General features: G+C 42.0%; 1 pseudogene across 1 annotated transcript; it reads left to right on the top strand.

The window, feature by feature from the left end:
* Positions 1-268: 268 nt before the first annotated feature.
* Positions 269-2012, top strand: LOC103253285 (annotated as a pseudogene). The gene has a single exon (XR_503856.2). The product of XR_503856.2 is annotated as an elongation factor 1-alpha 1 pseudogene (transcript).
* The last annotated feature ends 5457 nt before the right edge of the window (positions 2013-7469 follow it).

The following is a 7469-nucleotide window of genomic DNA, read 5'->3' as shown; positions in this document are numbered from 1 at the left end:
TTACTGGCGCCCAACTTCTTTCAACCACTATAAATGTTCCTTTTCAAAAAGGGAGGAAATGGCCTGGGATTTACCTCTCCAGGTCACAACTCCATCATAATCTAACTTTGCTCAGTCTATCTACAAGTTACTGTGCCCTTTCCATCTGTGAAATGTGAATGATAAATTTTACTTCTTCTACTTAAAAAAAAAAGTTACTGTGAATGATTTTTGGATGTCTTCCCAATTGTCAACCACACTTTTAATTTGTAAGAAAATTATTGGGCCTTTTTCGCAATGAATTTGCTGCCGGAGCACAGGTGTCGTGAAAGCCACCCCTAAAGGCCAAAATGGGAAAGGAAAAGACGCACATCAACATCGTCATCATTGGACATGTTGATTCCGGCAAGTCCACCACCACCGGCCACCTGATCTACAAATGTGGCGGCATCGACAAAAGAACCATCGAGAAATTCGAGAAGGAGGCTGCTGAGATGGGAAAGCGCTCCTTCAAGTATGCCTGGGTCTTGGATAAGCTGAAAGCTGAGCGTGAACGTGGCATCACCATCGATATCTCCCTGTGGAAGTTTGAGACCAGCAAGTACTATGTCACTATCATCGATGTTCCAGGACACAGAGACTTCATCAAAAACATGATTACAGGCACATCTCAGGCTGACTGTGCTGTCCTCGTTGCTGCTAGTGTTGGTGAATTTGAAGCTGGTATTTCCAAGAACGGGCAGACCCGTGATCATGCCCTCCTGGCTTACACACTGGGTGTGAAGCAACTAATTGTTGGCGTTAACAAAATGGATTCCACTGAGCCACCCTACAGCCAGAAGAGATATGAAGAAATTGATAAGGAAGTCAGCACTTATATTAAGAACATGGGCTACAATCCTGACACAGTAGCATTTGTGCCAAATTCTTGTTGGAATGGTGACAACATGCTGGAGCCAAGTGCTAACATGCCTTGGTTCAAGGGATGGGAAGTCACCCGTAAAGATGGTAATGCCAGTGGAACCACGCTGCTTGAAGCACTGGACTGCATCCTGCCACCAACTCGTCCAACTGACAAGCCCCTGCATCTGCCTCTCCAGGATGTCTACAAGATTGGTGGTATTGGGATTGTCCCTGTGGGCTGAGTGGAGACTGGTGTCCTCAAACCTGGCACGGTGGTCACCTTTGCTCCAGTCAACGTTACAACTGAAGTGAAGTCTGTTAAAATGCACCATGAAGCTTTGAGTGAAGCCCTTCCTGGGGACAACGTGGGCTTCAATGTCAAGAATGTGTCTGTCAAAGATATTTGCCGTGGCAGTGTTGCTGGTGACAGCAAAAATGATCCACCAATGGAAGCAGCTGGCTTCACCGCTCAGGTGATTATCCTGAACCATCCAGGCCAAATCAGTGCTGGCTATGCCCCTATACTGGATTGTCACACGGCTCACATTGCATGCAAGTTTGCTGAGCTGAAGGAAAAGATTGATTGCTGTTCCGGTAAGAAGCTGAAGATGGCCTAAATTCTTGAAGTCTGGTGATGCTGCCATCGTTGATATGGTTCCTGGCAAGCCCATGTGTGTGGAGAGTTTCTCTGACTATCCTCCTCTGGGTCGTTTTGCCGTCCATGATATGAGGCAGACAGTTGCTATGGGTGTCATCAAAGCAGTGGACAAGAAGGCTGCTGGAGCTGGCAAGGTCACCAAGTCTGCCCAGAAAGCTCAGAAGGCTAAATGAATATTACCCTCAATACCTGCCATTCCAGTCTTAATCAGTGGAAGAATGGTCTCAGAACTGTTTGTTTCAATTGGCCATTTAAGTTTAATAGTAAAAGACTGGTTAATGATAACAATGCATCGGAAAACTTTCAGAAGGAAAGGAGAATATTTTGTGGACCATTTTGGGTTTTTTTTTTTTTTTTTTGCGTGTGGCAGTTTTAAGTTATTAGTTTTTGAAATCAATACTTTTTAATGGAAACAACTTGACCAAAAATCTGTCACACAATTTTGAGACCCATTAAAACAAAGTTTAAGGAGGAAAAAAAAAAAGAAAATTATTGAGTTTGTGCCATTTCTGTGGATAATAAAGATCAAGAAAACTTGAGTTTTGGGGCTTCCCATTTAATCACACTTGATTATAATTAATGCTTTTGTAAGAACATTTATAGCCTTGTATTTTATTCGGGATTTAACTTTTGAGATTACAAAAACAACTCATGCTTCTCTAAAAGTTTTTTAAAATCCCAAAGTATATAAAACATGAAAGTCCCTTTCTTATATCCTCCCCACTCCCTAGAGATAATTATTGCTAATTCTTTGGTGTAGACTCTTTCAGGTATTTATCTATGCTTATTGTTGACAGTTTATGCTCATATTGATAGTCTTCTAATGTTTGAGGACATTTTTTCCCTTTGAGAGAGCCTCTCACAAATATTCATATTTTATTTAATGCTTAATGTATTAAACATATACCTAGAAACAGAATTTTGAAAAATAAAATTTAATATTTAAACATTGATTGCAAACTTCATTAAATTTCCATCAACACTTTAAACTGCAATTACAAATTTAATATGATGATTCTTTTGAATACACTTTAAACAGCACATAAATAAAAACAAACTCAGGCTGGGTGTGGTGGCTCATGCCTGTAATCCCAGCACTTTGGGAGGCTGAGGTAAGAGGATTTCCAGAGGCCAGTTTCAAGACCAGCCTGGGCAATATGGTGAGACTTCATATAAAATAAATAATAAATAAAAAAATTAGCTGGGTGTGGTGGCACACGCCTATAGTTCGAGTTATTTGGAAGGCTGAGGTGGAAGGATCGCCTGAGCCCAGTAGGTCGAGGCTGCGGTGGCCATGAGTGTGCCACTGCATTCCAACCTGGTTGACAGAGTGAGACTCTGACTCACAACAAGCAAACAAAAAACACAAAATAAATTAAATGATTATAAAACTTACTCTGATTATCTTTAAATCTATTTTAAAACACCAACACCATGAATTTAATTTATCACTTCAGTTTTTACTTGTTTTTGTTTTTCCCTCGGAATAAGGTACTTTCTTAATGCTGCTAAAATATTTCTTGTGATATTTTCTTGAGTTCCTGAAATCTTGACAGTCCTTGCCACTGCTAATATTGTCTAATATCCTCAGTCCTCAGATCCACCAAGGCTATATAGAATTGGATTTCTTAACAGATTGATTCATGGTTGGAGATATCCCAAAGAGTTATTATTTTTTTCTAGTCAAACCTTTCCTGCTATCTCAATGTCTTTTTTTAAAAAAATTTTTTATCGTAGAGATGAGGTCTTGCCAAGTTGCCCAGGCTGTTCTCGAACCCGTAGGCTCAGGCAATCCTCTCACCTCGGTCTCCCAAAGTGCTAGGATTACAGGCTTGAGCCACCACACATAAAGGCTCAATAAGTCCTTTAATGTTCATACCTTCCACATAAGCTTTTTGTTTCTGCAATCTGTCTTTCCCCCTGAAATTAAGTACTCCATTTTCACTTGGCCAGAGTTATGGAATTCCTGGCTGTCATTATGAGATATTGACTTGCTTTGTTAATATTATTAAAAACACTTGCATGTGTTGTTAATGTCTTCTTATGATTAAGGGAGCATCTAGTGAATTCCTCTCCTGGGAGAAGAGGATTGAGTTTGCACATTGTCACTCCTTTTTAGGAGATTTGGCTAATTCATCATCTAAGGACCCCCTTTCTCCTTGGTCATTGAGCACCAGTGCTGGTTAACTGTTTGGATTTCCTTTCTACCTGGTTATCATGTGTAACTGCATGTGCTGATTGGTTCTTCCTATTCCTGGAATAGTTAATTATTTTTTTCTGGGGCTACTTAACTCACACACAGTTCCCTGTTTTCATCCTTTTCTATTTACCAATGGAAATAAGCATATATCTGTTCATTATAAACAGACGTATACTTAGAAGAAACACACATGTTCATATAAGAAACATTTATTTTTTTAAACCAATAAAAACATAAAAAGTTCTCAAATATTCACTCTCTTTTGTGACAGTTTCCAGTAACTTTTTTCTTTTGAATGTTGTTATGAATTCAGGCCTTTCACAAACTATATTATAGCTGACACTCTTGAGTGCCTACCTCCCAGACCATTATCTCACCCTTCTTGCTTATTGATGGGGTCCCAGATATGTCTATCCTTGTTCATGTAACTCAGAGCTAAATCCTGACTGGGCTAAGATAATCATAGAGGTTCCATTTACCTTAAGGTTTCTGACTGGCACTGAGTTTTGGCCAAAAAGAGGTAAGGAGGAGGTGCCGGCTGATTTCTGAGAAAGCTTTCTCTGCTCTTAACCAGGGAGGCACAGAAAGAAATCATCCTTCTTTTCCCTTCTGGATGTTGTCATGTCTGTCTTGAATTGCTGGAGAGGTAGCAGTCACTGCTACCACCACGGGAGGAGCTGAGGAGGTAGGTAGCCATTGAGAAACCAACTCATGAAGGATGGCAGAGTGGAAAGATGGACAAAAACTCTCAAAGAACCCTCCCCCAAACCTTGGCTCCTTGATGATGCTGCTGACTTAAACAACCCTGGAGCTAAGCTACCCCAGTGCTGCTTGTTTACTGAGATAGTAATTTTTCCTTATTGTTTGAACCATTTTGAATGGGTTTTTTTGGTTGCTTGCAATAGAAGACATTCTAACTGATACATTTATTATTTATATATTTATCTTTCCTTTTTTTTTTTTGAGCTGGAGTCTCACTCTGTCGCCCAGGCTGGAGTACAGCGACATGCTCATACCACTGCAGCCTCGACCTGCTGGGCTCAGGTGATCCTTCTGCCTCAGTCTTCCAAGTAGCTGGAACTACAGGCACATGCCACCACGCCCAACTAATGTTTTGATTTATTGTAGAGATGAGGTCTCACCATATTGCCCAGGCTGGTCTCAAACCCCTGGACTCAGGCAATCCTCTCGCCTTAGCCTCCCAAAGTTAGGATTACAAAGCTAGGTTTACAGGTGTGGGCTACCACACCTGATTTATCCTTACTTTTTTTTTTTTTGAGTTGGAGTCTCACTCTGTCGCCCAGACTGGAGTGCAGTGGCCGCTACCAGCCACCACAGCCTCGACCTGCTGGGCTCTGGTGATCCTTCCGCCTCAGCCTTCCAAGTAGCTAGAACTACAGGCGCGCGCTACCACGCCCAGCTAATTTTTGATTTATTTTAGAGATGAGGGCTTGCCAAGTTGCCCAGGTGGGTCTCGAACCTGCAGGCTCAGGCAATCCACTCACCTCATCCTCCCAAAGGCGCGGGATTACAGGCTGAGCCACTGAGCCCGGCTTTACCCTTACTTTTTCATAACAACAGTATGTTCCAGGCTTATCACGTGCTTTACTTGCCCCACAATATGAAACAGCTACCCTCTAAAGGGTCTAGGTTACTTTTAGTGGAAAGTAATATTGTGGAGCAAAATCTGGGCTCTATAGTATTGATGTAGGTGAAAATGACCATTGCTGCCATTGGGCCCCTCTTAGTAGTGATAGAGCTTAAAAACAAATACTGCCGGGCTTGGTGGCTCAGCCCGTAATCCCGTGCCTTTGGGAGGCTGAGGTGAGTGGATTGCCTGAGCCTGCGGGTTCGAGACCCGCCTGGGCAACTTGGCGAGACCTCATCTCTACAATAAATCAAAATGAGCCGGGCGTGGTAGCGCGTGCCTGTAGTTCCAGTTACTCGGAAGGCTGAGGTGGAAGGATCGCCAGAGCCCAGGAGGTCGAGGCTGCAGTGGCCGGGAGTGGCCACTGCACTCCAGTCTGGGTGACAGAGTGAGACTCCAACTCAAAAAAAATAAATAAATAAAAATAAAGGACCAATTTTCCTAACATAGAAGTAGTCTCTACAAATTGATTAGAAACCCAATAGAAAAACAGAACAGTTAGTTCACAGAAAAGAAAATACAAATAGCTACTACAATATGAAAAGATGCTCAGCCTTACTCATAACAAGATTATGCTAATTAAAATGAAAACTAGGGTAGTGTTTTTCACCCGTTAGATTGGCTAAGGTGATGATGGTTATTAACACACCATTGGCAAGAGTGAGGAAGAACAGGTACTTTTATACATAGTCCACTGGTGAGCATGTACATTGGTACAATTTTCTTTGGAGGGCAATTTAGCTGCTTCTGCCAAAATTAGACATGCTTTTGGCCCAGAATTTTCATCTCTAGGATTTTGTTCTACAGATGTACTGGGTTTATTTTAGCAAAATTTTTTTCCATAGTTACAAAATGTTAACAACTTAAGTGTCCACTTATAAGAGACTGGTTGAATTTATGATGCTACAGCAAAACAATGGTATTTTTTTTTTAATTTAAGCAGTCATTTTTTGTTTTTGTTTTTTGAGTTGAAGTCTCACTCTGTTGCCCAGGCTGGAGTGCAGTGGCACATTCACGGCCACCGCAGCCTCGACCTGCTGGGCTCAGGTGATCTTCCATCTCAGTCTTCCAAGTGGCTGGCTGTTTTCGAACCTGTGGGCTGAGGCAAACCCCTTACCTCGACCTCCCAAAGTGCTGGGATTACAGGCTTGAGCCACTGTGCCCGGCGAAACAATGGTATCCTTAATAAAGAACAAGAAAACTTTTTATGTATGTATATGAAATGATCTCCTGATTTATGCTACAATATGGAAAAAGCAAGGTACCGAACAATGTGTGAGGTATGCTACAATATGCAGAAACTAAAAGGACAAGAAGGATAGGCATGTCTTTTCTTGGTAATAGTACATAGAAACTGCAAACAGTGATTGCTGGGGTAGAAAAACTAGGTGACTTGGGCCAAGGGGAGGGAGAATTTAGTGAAGACCTCTTTGTACCTTTTGAGTTTTGAATTATGTGAATGTATTTCCCACTAAAAATTGCACAAACCAGAAAATATGCATCACAAACATATTTTCATGGGCTTCGTTTGTTTTACCAGGCTTATTGTTAATCCGTGCCATGGAATCTGTTTTACTTTTCTTTATTGTTACCTGGTCTGATAGTTATTTGTTTACCTTTTTTCTCCATCAAGGAGAGGATTTATTTATAATTGATTTTTTAGCTCAGTGTGTTTCAGTAAACACTGTTGACACTGACAAGCCCCGGCACTATGCTAATTCCAGGGAAATAAAAGTGAGTCAGTCATGCTGGGTATGTGGTCCCTGCCTGGGAGGAGCTCACATTAGTGGGGGATGCAGACATATGAACACATGGTCACGATGCAGTATTAAGTGTGCGATAATAGAAGTATGCACAACGAGGAAAGCAGTGGAGAGGAAGGCTGATAAGCTCTGGTGGAGTGGGATGGTTGGAACTGCCAGGGAAGACTTCACTGAAAACCGGGGTCTAAGCAGGGTTTAGAATGAACAGAATTAGCCGGGCTCGGTGGCTCAACCGGTAATCCCGCGCCTTTGGGAGGCTGAGGTGAGTGGATTGCCTGAGCCCGCGGGTTCGAGATCCGCCTGGGCAGCGAGACCTCA

Source organism: Carlito syrichta, unplaced genomic scaffold (genome assembly GCF_000164805.1).
Source record: "Carlito syrichta isolate Samal-C Ts95f unplaced genomic scaffold, Tarsius_syrichta-2.0.1 Scaffold217542, whole genome shotgun sequence".
NCBI lineage: Eukaryota > Metazoa > Chordata > Mammalia > Primates > Tarsiidae > Carlito > Carlito syrichta.
The sequence above is the reverse complement of the archived record's forward strand: the minus strand, read 5'-3'. Positions and strand labels throughout refer to the sequence as shown.